Raw genomic sequence first — 15,249 nt, 5'->3', positions numbered from 1 at the left:
ATAACTCTTTGGAACAATCATCAACTACAGATAGAAAATACCGTGCTCCTGAATGCGATGGACACCTTGCGAGCCCCCAAAGATCAGCATGGATGTAATCAAGGAATCCATGAGTTCTTTGTTTGCCTTTGTTGAACTTCACTCTGTAAGATTTTCCAAGTACACAAGTTTCACAAAATTTTCATCTTTTCGACTTTGTCTCCACCAAGCAGAGTTTGTTTCCCTTGTTCGACCAGACCCTTTTCACTGACATGGCCCAATCACATTGCCAATTTTTTGTATTTGACAAAGGTATGGTGGATACAAAATCTACATAACCACTTACTACTTCAGTCTCAAGGTATACAAGCCTTTTTTATTCAAGCCTCTCAAGACTTCCTTCGACCCCTTCAAGATTCTTAGGACATTTTTCTCTCCTTGGAAAACATATCCTTTCTTGTGAATTCACCAAGAGAAATCAAATTTCTCTTCAAATAAGGAACATACCTGACTTCAGTCAACAACCTTATTGACTCATCATGGAGCTTGAATCTCACAGATCAAACACCTACAATCTTACAAGCTTTGTTGTTTCCCAACAATACAGATCCATCATCTTGATCACATAGCTCCTCTAACAAGTCTTCGTTTGGAGTTATATGCCAAGTACAACCTAAATCCATAATCCACTTTTTACTTAAGTCACTACTTGAAACCACAAGAACATCATATGAGTCAAAATCATCTTGAACAATGGTTGTGCTGCCATTATGCTTACCTTTATGACATTTCATGCGTTTAGGGAACACTTTTCTTGTATGGCCCTATTTCTTACAATGATAACATCAAATACCAGATGCAACACCACTATAAGACTTTTGCTGACTATTACCCTTCTTCTTGTCGAACTTTCCATCTCTCTTTGTGAATTTTGCCTTAACCGACAGGCCTTCACCCATCGAAGATAGTTTGTATTTTTTTTTCATTTATTCAAATCCTTAGAATACCAGGATAATTGAACTTGATCAAAGTTTAGGGACTCTCTTCCATACAAATAGATTTTCTTTGAAGTGAGCATGTGATCTAGGCAAAGCACACAACAACAACATGGCTTGATCTTTATCATCGACCTTAACATCGATATTTTCAAGATCAAGAATCACCTTGTTAAACATATCCAACTGCTCAGTCAATACTTTGTCCTCACTCATCTTGAATGAATACAAAGCTTTCTTCAAGTAGAGGCGATTGACCAACGATTTGGTCATGTACAAGATTTCGAGTTTCGACCACAAACTCGTCGTCGTCTCTTTTGAAACCTGTCGAAGAACCTTATCACTATGGCTCAATAAGATGACGTTGTGGGCTTTCTCTACCAGTTGTTTTCTCCTTCTGCATTAATGCAGCATCCATGTCTGCGGTTCTCTTCAACGCTTCTAACCAACCCTGTTGAACCAGCAAGGCTTTCATCTTCAAGCGCCACAAACCAAAATCGTCCACTCTGATAAACTTTTTAATCTCATACTTTGTTGACAGTATTCTTTTCCATGTTTACCACACTAATTTGTTGTGAAATCAATAGCAAAAACAAAGTATAATATGTTTCTTTTCTTGGCAAGAAACCCACTAGGGTAGGTTATAAGTGTGTTTTGTAGTTAATTTCGTTTATAGTTTTGGTGCACTTACCTTCTCTTTTTCCTTAATTCATATGTGTTTTAGTGTAGATTACATAAATATGTATACTTTTGTATTTAATCGAGTTTTAGTGTATTCGTGTACCATTTGATAGTTTTCTATTCATTTTGTAGAAATTGATGCGTATTTGGAGCATGCGCAATAAAGTGTCGAAGACACGGCTTGAAACGCGCGATTTTGAGTAACTCATCAAAGAATAAGACTCAAAATCAAATAATAAAAAATCATAAATTTGGTTGATATTTTGTCATTGTTAGAAAGATAAATGAATAAGCTTTCCAACGCTTTGAACTGGACGTAGATCGGAGTTACGATTCTCAAGTTATGGCCGAAATAGTGCAGCATTTTCTACTGTTTCTACTGGTGTAGTTCGCCCGGCGAATCCAGGCTCGTCTGACGAATCTGGCAGGATAGAAATACGTTAAAGGGGACAAAAATCAAATTTTTAGGTTATGGGTTGGGTATTTTTGAGTTCCAACTCCATAAGCATCAATTTTTGGTAGATTGCGGCTTAGAAACAACATTGGAGCTTGCATATAGATGATCCAAAGTGGATTGCTCATCAATCGGCATTGACAAACTGCGAGATTTGTGGTTTATCTCTCTTCTTCTTTGTGTATTATTCAATTTTTGGGTTTTGTTGAATCTGTAAAGCGGCAAGCAACAAAAGATTTGGAAGTATTTATCTAGGAAATTATAATCTCCACAGGGACTAGTGTATTGAACTGCCGGTTCAACAGTTTCCACAGTTATGAGTTTGGTTTTGAATGAATTTAAATATGAAAATGGAAAAGTAAATATCAACACAAAAGAATTCATTCTTCAGAAAGGAAAGACTTATCAGGCATGCATATAATCTACTTATCACAAACTTAAACTTATTGACCAGTTACACTTAACCTACAATACTCATCAATGTCATCCAGCATCGCTCACACCCTAAGTCATTTCTAACCCAAAGTAGATAGGACTGCTATATCATCTCGGAGACGATCTCTCAGCACACCTCAACAACACAGCAGACATCCATATCAATCGTAACAACGATCTCTCAACCGACACAACCAACACGAAAGCATTAAGCTCTGACATCCATAAAGATTGTTAGCTCTAAATCTATCTCTAAAATCCAGAAAATAACATATAATCATCCTAGATAAAAATTCAAGAAGTCTATCTCTAAAATAACCTAAATCCCCAACACATAGCAAAAATCTAAGACAACAATTAATAAAGATTTGTAAACCAAGCTTTATATAACGCCATGGGCGACAACTATACATTAGTTCAAAGTAAATATATATACAAAACCCAACTAAGAGAAATACATAGAGAGAAATAGAGATAAAACCACAAATCTCCCGGTTTGTCAGTGCCGGTTGATGAGCAATCCACCTCCGAATCACCGAATGCAAGACCCAAAGTTGTTATCTAAGCTAATCCTAAAGAAAAATGGATGGAATTGGCATGGGAGCACAAAAATCCCCAAAACCAACCACACAAAACCTAAAATGTTCTAAAATGAAAATATAAACAAAATTTGTCCCGACGCGTTCGCCCGGCGAGGCAAATGTTCCGCCCGGTGAACGATTTTTATTCTGGCCACACAGCCTGCGCCACGTCATCAAGTGGGCAAAAATATCTTCATTAGCCCGTCGAACAAATTGCACCGCCCGACGACTCCTTAATCTTCCTCCCGACGAACGAGAGGCGGGCCAAGGTAGAAGCAATACATTTATTTTCCATGCTCGCCCGGCGAGCCAATTGCTCTGTCGGGCGACTCACACCAGTCTGCAACTTCTTATTTCTTCAATTGTTTCTTCTAATGGCTACTCCTTTATTGATCCAAAATTGCACCCTTGAAGCTTTATTGCTCAATGCTCCATAAATGCTCAAATACCTACAAAATGAATGGAAAACTATTAGCCGATACATAAATGAATCAAAAACTCGATTAAACACAAAATCTACATATTTATGCAATATACACTAAAACTCGTCTAAATTGAGGAAAAAGAGAAGATAAGTGCCGCAAAACTATACAAAAAATTAACTACAAATTGGCACTTATAAGGTTTGTATGTATATTTACTTTGAACTCATGTATATTTGTCACCTATTTAATCTGCTTTACAAATCTGTGTTGATTTTTGTCTTAGATTTTTGCTTTGTGCTCAGGATTTGGGTTGTTATAGACGTATACTACTCGAATCCTTATCTAGGATGATTATCTGTTAGTTTATGGATTCTAGAGATAGATTTAGAGCTAACAATCTTTATGGGTGTCGAAGCTTAGTGCTTCCATGTTGGTTGTGTCGGTTGAGAGATCGTCGGTACAATTGATATGGATGTTTGATGTGTTGTTGAGGTTGTTAATTCTCTAAATTATGTAATTGGCATTTATGTTTGGCTAAACTATAATAACAGCAATATGTATCATAGGATGTACAACTTGCAAATAAAAAACAGGTACAAAACTGGTAGAACAAGAAGATGTCCGATGGAATGTTGGAACATGTTCTAGAACAACATGTCCTATAAGATGTCTTATGAGGGAGCAGAAGACATCGCGCCTGCTGAGCTGGATTAATGAGATCCACTTCATTTTTAACAGATGCAGAATATTGAAGGGAATATTGTGCAATCCTATGTGGCGCGGATTTAAAGGTTAGCATAATCAAATCTGATTTCGTGGAGAATGTGCAGCTTCCAAATATGGAGATATTTTAGGAAACTAATGATTAAAGACCTTACTTGTAGCACAAGTAAATGTTGATTTGTAACAGCTGATTAGATGTGATTAGAAGATTAAGTCCAGTTGGGAATAGGTTATAAATAAAAGCTTTATAACCTAGGTAAGATGTCGTCCAAATTTATCAAGATGTAATCATTAAAGTTGAGTCTTAAGGCCATTCTCTATGAGATTTGGTAGATGAACAATCTGAGTTAACAATTATTCTATGTTCACACTCAGAAACCTTTAGGTAATGAGTTGTGTTGTGTGAACCACTTGGGCTGTGGGATGGTCATTGTTCTTCTTGAAGCCTTTAGGTAAGAGAAGTATTGTTCTTGGAAGAAGCTAATGAAACAACTCCAAGTTATGTTCCTGACTGAGTTACAAGCTAACAAACGGTGGATTTTGGCTTGAAACTTAGCTAGGTATTGTTCATATCATGTTGTGATAAGTATGGTCATGGGAGTGTGTCTTCCTGTTGGTGTTTTCTTGTGTGATCAGAGTTGTCATGGAGTGGGATCTTCATGAGGAGACTAAGCTATCGATGTAGTGGCTAAGGTGCATACTGCTAGACATTACTGCGGTAATTGGGAGTGAGAGGGGTTTCTCATATCTAGAGAGGATCTAGGTAGAAGGTTCATTGGGTATGTATTAAGTGACTAGTTGTAAATGGGGTATTTTATCTCTGAATTAATATTGCTGATAGTGGACTTTCTTCCTGGCTTGGAAGCCCCCATAGTAGGTGTGTTTGTCACTAAACTGGGTAAACAATTTTGTGTGTTTCTTATTGATTTTTAGTACATATTTTAAATGTTATACACCGTTCCATGTTTTCTGTCAAATTAGATGTCTCGACATCCAATTGGACATCTGAGTTCTGTCAAGCCAGAATTTAAATTGGTATCAGAGCAGGCATCCTACTCTATTTTCTAGGTGAGATCCTAGGGAAGATATTTTCTGGTTATGGGCAAGGTAGGTGGTACCTACTGAAAAGTTAGTTGAACTTGTATAAGTTCATATTGTTATTTGAATGGTACCTAGAAGTAGAGGATGGACTATTCGTGACATGGTGTGTTTTGGACCTGTCTGTTGTTTTTCAGGCGTGTAGCTTTGGTGATAAGCTGTTGTATGGTTTGATTTATTTTCAAACCTATGTTTTACCTGAAGGATGTTGAGGAGGTGTGTGTCTGCATGGTATTTGATGTAACCCTGGTTGTCCCATGTAAGGTATTCTATTGGAAAGGAATTTGGGTTTGGTCTCCTCAGCAGGTGTATCCTATGGTGATAGGATGTGTACAAGACTGTTTTCAACCAACTGTGTAAAGTTGCCAACGATACTTGAGCTTTATTTCTCAAGTCCACTCACAAAGGCACTTTAGTATGTGGTTGATGTATTTTTCAATAAGCCTATCTTGCAGACCATTGAAGAATGATTAGAGCCATTTATTTTGGTTTCTAAAAGGGTCTTCTTAATACTTGACCTAATTAGGAAAGTGATGCTAAGTCTTGTTGTTGTTGGTGTAACTGAAGCTTAGATTTTTGTGGACCTTGAAGGTGATCAAGCGTTGTTGTGTTTATCTATAAGCAGTGACAGCTACAGAACCAAGCTTAGTTTTTGTGTTCCATAAAAAGGGAACTAATGTCCTACCAGATGTTGCGACATCATGTCAGCAGGTGTGCGGATTCCTGCTGCATAACAAATGCCCTAGGTGTTGAACAAATGTGTAATGATCATATATGTATGGAACCTACTCCTTATTTGGAAGAGGAGGCATCTAGGTTATGTATCTAAGATGTTTGTCTAGAAAACATGCCTTAGATTGGTTGGTTGAATGATGGTCAACCAAGTTGTCTACCTCTTGGTTCAGTTTATTTTTTATTCAAGTAAGTAGGAAGTGCAAAGGCTGAGATTCAGTGTCTAAGAGAATTGTGTTATCACAGCCAGTTTTTTGAATATGAAGGTCAAGTTCATATGTCAAGGACATTCTCTCTAATATCTGGGAGATCCTTCTGATCAAAGGAGCTAGAATTATGGAATCTTGCTTGTGGCCATGGAACAAATTATGTTGAGAGAGCTTTCTGTGGGTGTGCACTAACCACATGTTGTGCTGCTATTAAGGAGAATAATGTTTTGTTCTCAAGGAGTTCATAGAAGTTGATGATGAAGAATCCCAAATCTGGAGTTTGAGGTTCTTTAGATGGTAGATATAATGTCTTGACATCTTTGTATTAAGAATTTATTTTTCTCAATATGTACGACTGGTGTTTCTCTCATACAAGATGGAGGTTGTTTACTAAAAGTTGATATCACTTGTCAAGTCTATGGGAACATGGAAATTTTGTTCAGATAAATTAGGATAGACATACAAGAGGTTGTGTGCAATGAAGATGCATCAACCTAAGTTAAGTTAATATTCTGGAAAATTATCTTACAGTCATGGTGTTATTCAGCCAGTGGTATATTGGTATCATCCAAGTTGCTTGGGATGAATTGTTTAAGGCTGAAGAATGGGAGAAGAAGACTTGTCTGGACAATTTGTTCATGATATGCTGATTAGAATACCATGGTTATTGTGGTCTGCTTGAAGAGGGAGTCTCCTTTTTGGTGCAGAAGGATAGCATCGTATAGCTCAAAGTCATACTGGTGGTCTGAAACTTGCGTGTAAAGAAGCTATTTGGTGTATGGTGACAGCTGCTGATGGTTCTTCATAAAAGGTTAGTTGTTGAAGTGTGATGCTCTTGTGGTCTCCCTCAAGAGTTTTCGTATGAAATTGCTATAGTGTTATCTCCAAAACCATAGTAAGAATGGATGATGTCGTATAAAATGTTGGAACATCATCTCGAGAGTTGTTATTGCCTCCTCGGCCAAGAAAGTATAGTGTTTTGGAGCACAGTTTAAGGTCATGCCACTTACCTAACTTGAAGTAATAAGTGGCATGGATGAATAAAGAGGGATCAACTAAGTGCCACATATATGCAGAAGAAGAATGTCAACCAAATACTTTGACAGGAGCTGAGTACTTGTCTGAGGATACTATGCATATAACTAATGACAAAATACATTGACGAGAGTTGTGTATATGTCTGATGTGTTAATGAAAGACTATAGTCTGAACATCATAATTTAGAAAGTGTTGAGAATCAAAATTCTCTCTATGTGGTTGTGTGAATTTATTTGAGAGCTTATCTCTTTCAGTGGTGTTCTGGTGTGTGACGACCTGAATTAGCTGCTGAAGGCATGATCTCTGAAGTTCTTCATGTGTCAAGGACTTCCATGCAAATCTTATGTCCTAACTTTAAGATAGAATATCTTGGAGGGTTCTGTTACTGTTTTGAAAAATGTCGAACAAGATATTAAAACATATAAATCAGACTTGGTTGTTCCTCTTGATGTTGCCTATGCCATATTATGGCTAAAAAGGGGGGAGAAAACTTGTATTGAAGACTGTGAAAATTAAATAAGAATCATCTTTCAAAGATGTGAAGATTGTCGAAGATGAAGACAAAATTATTGTTTCTTATGTTTTTAGTTTATGTTCTGCTGCTAATTGTGCTTAACTGTAATTGTTTATATATATATATATGTATGTATATATATATATATATATATATATATATATATATATATATATATATATATATATATATATATATATATATATATATAGTTAGCCAAAATAAGCCAAGCGGGATATTGTTAATTCTCTAAATTATGTAATTGGCATTTATGTTTGGCTAAACTATAATAGCAGTAATATGTATCATAAGATGTACAACTTACGAATAAAAAACAGGTACAAAACAGGTACAACACGAAGATGTCCTATGGAATGTTGGAACATGTTCTTAAATAACATGTCTTATAAGATGTCTTATGAGGGAGCAGAAGACATCGCGCCTGCTGAGCTGGATTAATGAGATCCAATTTGTTTTTAACAGATCCAGAATATTGAAGGGAATATTGTGCAATCCTATGTGGCGCAAATTTAAAGGTTGGAAGAATCAATTAGATGTCGTGGAGAATATGCAGCTTCCAAATATGGAGATATTTTAGGAAACTGATGATTGAAGACCTTACTTGTAGCAGCAGTAAATTCTTATTTGTAAAAGCTGATTAGCTATGAATAGAAGCCCAAGTCCAGGTGAGAATAGGTTATAAATAGAAGCTTTATAACCTAGGTAAGGTGTCAGCTAGAGCTGTCAATATGGGCTACCCTGCCCTAAACGGGTCGGCCCTAGCGAGCCCTGAGCTTTTCAGGGCTGGGTCAAAAAGGGCCTGTATAATATGGGTTCGAGATTTACTACCCGAGCCCGGCCCTAGATGGGCTTCGGGCTACCCGGCCCTAAATGGGCTTTTTATTTAAAAAATTAAAATAAAAACTCCATAATATTTTTATAAATAAAATTAAAAATTACGTTGTTTTAAACATAATACATTTTTAAATACTATATTATCTCTTATAAATACTATAATGTGTCTCTAAATACAATATATGTCTAAATTGTATAAAATAATACTTGAATATTTATTATAAGAGAAAAACTAATATAATACAATAAAAAAATGTTGATTATATTAATGTATAATATTTAAAAGATAAAGATTGAATAAAATAGAGATAAAAGTTAGTGAAGTGAGAAAAATCAATGTGCTATTTTGGAGTAAGATAATATAAATATTAATATCTTTTTTAAAATTTATAATTATGCGGGCTTGATGGGCTACCCACGGCCCATATGGGCTAGCCCTAATGGGTAGTGGGTTTTTCAGGGCTGGGCTAAAAAGGCCCTGACAAATATGGGCTCTAATTTTAAGGTCCAAGCCCTATGATTTTTTGGGCCTGGCGGGCCGGCCCATATGGACTAGCCCATTTTGACAGCTCTAGTGTCAGTCGAATTTATCAAGATGTAATCCTTAGGGCTAAGTCTTAGGGCCACTCTCTAGGAGAGTTGGTAGATGAACAATCTGAGTTAACGATTATTCTATGTTCACACTTAGAAATCTTAAGGTAATGAGTTATGTTGTGTGAACCACCCGGGATAAGGTGTAACGACCGTTTTTCTTTAATTATTTATTTATGTGAATTAATTGTGCATTATGTGTTAATTATATGTTTAATTGATTTTATGTTGTTTTATTTGGGAATTGTTAGTAAATAATATAAGTTAATAAATTAGGAGAGTTATTGGGCTTAAGGTAGTATTAGTAAGTGAGGGGTGTTAGTTAAAGCCCATTAGTAATTTAAGATAGTAAGGGTTTAACTAAAACAAGGGTTTTAGAGGAAATAGAAATTAGAAGTTCATTTTGGGGTTTTGGTGAAAGAAGAGAAGAGTAGAGTGAAGAGAAAGAGGGGATTCTCAATATTGAAGCTAGAGTTGTCTTCAATCCAAACCTAAGGTAAGGGTGAGATTCTTTCATGCTAAAGGGATGTATGATGATGTTTTGGGTGGGATTTAATTGTATGTTGCATCCATGGAAGTTGTGTGTAGAGATGTTAAGGTCTATGAACAAATGCTTGATTTGATGATTTGAAATGTGTTTAAATTGATGTTTGATGATGTTATGACGTTATAAGACCCATAATATGTGTTGTATTTGTGTTTATACCATGTATTCTGTGGTTGTTCGTGATGTTTGATGTTTTCCAACTTGATTGGGTTGAGTTTAGGGGTTTTGGGATGGGTTTCGTATGCTGTTTTCTGTGTTTGGGGTTTTCTGAAAATCGCCAGTTCGCGCCGCGGACCCTTTTGCGCGCCGCGAACCCCTTGGCAGAAACTTTGGAAGTTCTGGATCTGCTCAGTTCGCGTCGCGACCCCTTGTTGGCGCCGCGAACTGCTTGGCAGAAAGTTGGAGATTTTTGGATTCGCTCAGTTCGCGCCGCGAACCCTTGTGCGCGCCGCGAACTGCTTGGCAGAACCTTAGGAAATATTTGATTCACTCAGTTCGCGCCGCGAACCCTGTTGGCGCCGCGAACCCTATTTTGCAGAACTTTTCCTAAACTTTGAAATGCTGTATCTTTTGAACCGTAACTCCTTTTTAAGTGCCGTTTGAACCTACGTGAAGCCCTAATTGATGTCTTGCCGTAGAATATGCTTTGTATAACTTTGAATACTCTTGGAATCTTCTTGAATTGGATTTTGTTGACATTGGATATCCGGAATTGATTATGTCGTTTAAGTTGATCATGTCGTTTACGTGGATTGTGTTGTTCGAGTCGATTATGTCGTCAAGTGTGATTGTGAATGTGCATCATTGAGTCACATTCATTGCATTGTTTGAGACGGCCCTAGTGGCAAATGTTTGAGACGGCCCTTGTGGCGAATGTTTGAGACGGCCCAATGGCAATTGTTTGAGACGAGAGTTTTACTCCAATGGTACCACATGCATTTGCATTGTTCGAGTTGCATAAGTAAAGTCGTATGATGAGTCGTATTTGAATATTTGTGTGCGCATAACATGAATGTTATCTTGTGTCAATGTGATGGTTGTTTCGTTGAGCATATGTGATAAATGACTATCTATGCCTTAATTGAGATTGATATTATTGTTGTCGGTAAGATGTTGAATGATGTGAATAGTAGTAAGTGATATATGTTGAGAAGTGGTGACCGATGTATGATTATTTCTCCGCTTTGAATATTATCATACGCTTCTTTATAATGAATGATATCTCACCCTTTCTGTTTGAATGTTACCCTCCGTTGGTAACGTGCAGGTAATGACGCGGAGTAGTCGTGTACCTATAGCTCGAGTCGGTGTGTGTCGATGCTCTGATACGTAGCACTCGGGGAACGTTGGATTACTTGTTTATGTTTTGGTTTCTTGTGTTTATACTTGTTAAACCTTGTCCTTAGATTATGCTGAGACTTTTTAGATGTATCGTGCCGTGTTTGGCCGTGATATTATGAGTTGTATTGTTGTTGACATATGATTTTCCGCTGCGATGCAAGTACTTGATTGGCTGACAATGATTAATGATTTCGATATTGTTCTCCTGCATGTGTGTTATGTATCTAAGTGATTGAGCATGATATATGTATGTGATTTTGTTGTTTAAAAATGTGACGCTCTGAATCGTTATGTTCTATTTGCTTGAAATTTTGTACTCTGATATTCCTCTTTATTGCGGGGTAGATTTGGGGTGTTACATTAGTGGTATCAGAGCAGGTCGGTCTTGTCCGGCCATGTGTCATGTCGTAGTGTAGTCTAACAAGCTTATATTGTTGTTTGTGTTGATTACTTTTGTGTTGTAGTGAAGACTTGTGATGGCTGGGAGGAATGATGCTGCAATAGCTGCTACTTTGGAAGCAATGGCTCAAGCTTTGGAGAACCAACCAAATGGTGGAGAGAGTGCTGCTTCTCGGAGTTTGGCTACCTTCCAAAGAGAGAACCCTCCTGTGTTTAAGGGAACTTATGATCCTGATGGCGCATTGACATGGCTTAAGGAGATTGAGAGGATTTTCCGTGTCATGGATTGCACTCCTGAACAGAAGGTTCGGTATGGGACTCATATGCTAGCAGTTGAGGCGGATGATTGGTGGCTAGAGACCCGTAGGAGATTGGAAGCGAGTGGTGAAGAGATCTCTTGGATTGTGTTTCGCATGGAGTTCTTAAGGAAGTACTTTCCTGAAGATGTCCGTGGCAAGAAGGAAATTGAATTCCTTGAGCTAAGTCAAGGGAACAAATTTGTTGTGGAGTATGCTGCTAAGTTTGGTGAGTTGGCAAAGTTTTACCAACACTATGATGGGCCGAATGGTGAGTTTTCCAAGTGCATTAAGTTTGAGAATGGGTTGCGTCCAGAGATTAAGAAAGCAATTAGTTACCAGAAGATTCGTATCTTTGCTGATTTGGTTGATTGTTGTCGAATCTATGAAGAGGATAACCATGCTCATTATCGTGTGATAAGTGAGAAGAGGGGAAAGGGTTATCAAGGTCGTGGTAAGCCTTATGAAGCTTCGAGTGGAAAGGGCAAGCAGAAAGCGGTTGAGGGTAAGAGAACTAGTGGGGGAGATGCTCCTGCTGGTATTGTGTGCTTCAAGTGTGGCAAGGTTGGTCACAAGAGCACGTCGTGTAATGTTGATGCTAGAAGATGTTACCGTTGTGGGAAGTTTGGTCATGCATCGTCCGATTGTACGCATAAGGATATGGTGTGTTTCAACTGTGGTGAAGAAGGCCATATTGGAAGCAAGTGTCAGAAGCCCAAGAAGGAACAATCTAGTGGGAAGGTGTTCGCCTTGTCGGGAACTCAGACCACTAGTGAGGATTCACTCATCAGAGGTACATGTTTCATTAATAGCATTCCTTTGATTACTATTATTGATACCGGTGCTACGTATTGCTTTATATCTGCTGATTGTGTTGATAGATTGGGTCTGATGTTATCTGCTATGAACGGAGAAATGGCTGTCGATACTCTGGCTAAGGGATCGGTGACTACTTCTCTTGTGTGTTTGAAGTGTCCAATGTCGATTTTTGACAGAGACTTTCTTGTTGATTTTGTGTGCTTGCCGTTGAGAGGTTTGGATGTGATCTTAGGGATGAACTGGTTAGAGCATAACCGTGTTCACATCAACTGCTATGATAAGTCTGTGAGGTTTTCTTCTCCTGAAGAGGAAGGCTTGGAGTCGTTATCGGCCAGACAGTTTCGTTTGTTGATGAAAGAGGATGTTCAAGTGTTCGCGTTGGTTGCTTCGATGTCTGTTGAGAATCAGGCTGTAATAGAAAGGTTGAAGGTAGTATGTGAATTTCCTGAAGTTTTCCCTGATGAAATTCCCGATGTGCCGCCTGAGAGAGAAGTTGAGTTCTCTATTGATCTTGTACCTGGTACTAGACCTGTGTCTATGGCACCGTACAGGATGTCCGCATCTGAATTGTCTGAATTGAAGAAGCAACTGGAAGAGCTGCTTGAGAAGAGGTTTGTAAGACCTAGTGTGTCACCGTGGGGAGCTCCAGTGTTGTTGGTTAAGAAGAAAGATGGAAGTATGAGACTTTGTATTGATTATCGTCAGTTGAATAAGGTGACAATCAAGAACAAGTATCCACTTCCAAGAATTGATGACTTGATGGATCAATTGGTTGGTGCTCGTGTGTTTAGCAAGATCGATTTGAGGTCGGGTTACCATCAGATTAAAGTGAAAGATGAGGACATGCAGAAGACGGCTTTCAAAACACGTTATGGACACTATGAGTATTCCGTGATGCCCTTTGGTGTTACTAATGCACCTGGAGTATTTATGGAGTACATGAATCGTATTTTTCATGAATATCTGGATCGTTTTGTGGTGGTGTTCATTGATGACATTTTGATTTACTCTAAATCAGAATCAGATCATGCTGAGCATTTGAAGTTGGCATTGCAAGTCTTGAAAGAGAAGAAATTGTATGCTAAGTTGTCCAAGTGTGAGTTTTGGTTGAAAGAGGTTAGTTTTCTGGGGCATGTCATCTCGAGTGATGGTATTGCCGTGGATCCGTCTAAAGTTGATGCCGTGTTGAGATGGGAAACTCCTAAGTCGGCTACCGAGGTTCGAAGCTTTTTGGGATTAGCCGGTTATTATAGAAGGTTCATTGAAGGTTTCTCTAAGTTAGCCCTTCCGTTGACTAAGTTGACTTGTAAGGGTAAGGCTTTCGTGTGGGATGTTTCTTGTGAAGATAGTTTTACCGAGTTAAAGAAAAGGTTGACGTCGGCACCGATTTTGATATTGCCTAATCCGGAAGAATCGTTTGTGGTCTATTGTGATGCTTCTAAGATGGGTTTAGGAGGTGTGCTCATGCAAAACGGTAAAGTTGTTGCTTATGCATCAAGACAGTTGAGAGTTCATGAGAAGAACTATCCTACACATGATTTGGAACTTGCTGCTGTAGTGTTCGTGTTGAAGATTTGGAGACATTATCTTTATGGTTCTAGATTTGAAGTCTTTAGCGACCATAAGAGTTTGAAGTATCTGTTTGATCAGAAGGAATTGAATATGAGACAACGAAGGTGGTTAGAAATGTTGAAAGATTATGATTTCAGTTTGAATTATCATCCAGGAAAGGCTAATGTTGTTGCCGATGCTTTGAGTCGCAAGACTTTGCATATGTCGGCAATGATGGTTAAGGAGTTAGAATTAATTGAGCAATTTCGAGATATGAGTTTGGTATGTGAAGTGACTCCTACGAGTGTTCGATTGGGTATGTTGAAGATTAACAATGATTTTCTGGATAGTGTCAGAGAGGCCCAGAAGTTGGATGTGAAATTGGTTGATTCGATGATTGGAGTCGATCAAGCTGAGAATGGTGATTTCAAGTTAGATGCGCACGGTGTGTTGAGGTTCCGTGATCGGATTTGTATACCTGATGATGTGGATTTGAAAAGATCTATTCTTGAGGAAGGTCATAGGAGTAATCTGAGTATTCATCCCGGAGCTACGAAGATGTACCAAGATTTGAAGAATTTGTTTTGGTGGCCTGGAATGAAGCGTGACATAGCTCAGTTTGTGTACGCATGTTTGACTTGTCAGAAGTCGAAGGTTGAACATCAGAAGCCTGCTGGTTTAATGCAACCGTTGGAAGTCCCTGAATGGAAATGGGATAGTATTTCCATGGATTTTGTGACAAGTTTGCCGAATACCGTGAGAGGACATGATTCGATTTGGGTGATTGTTGATAGGCTTACGAAGTCGGCTCATTTCATACCTATTAACATCACTTATCCGGTTTCGAAGTTGGCGGAAATTTATGTCCGTGTGATTATGAAGTTGCATGGTGTTCCTTTGTGTATTGTTTCGGATAGAGATCCGAGGTTCACTTCAGATTTTTGGAAGAGTTTGCAAGAGGCGTTGGGTTCTAAGTTGAGGTTGAG

Source organism: Vicia villosa, linkage group LG2, assembly GCF_029867415.1.
Source record: "Vicia villosa cultivar HV-30 ecotype Madison, WI linkage group LG2, Vvil1.0, whole genome shotgun sequence".
Taxonomy (NCBI): Eukaryota; Viridiplantae; Streptophyta; class Magnoliopsida; order Fabales; family Fabaceae; genus Vicia; species Vicia villosa.
Note: the sequence above shows the minus strand (reverse complement) of the source record.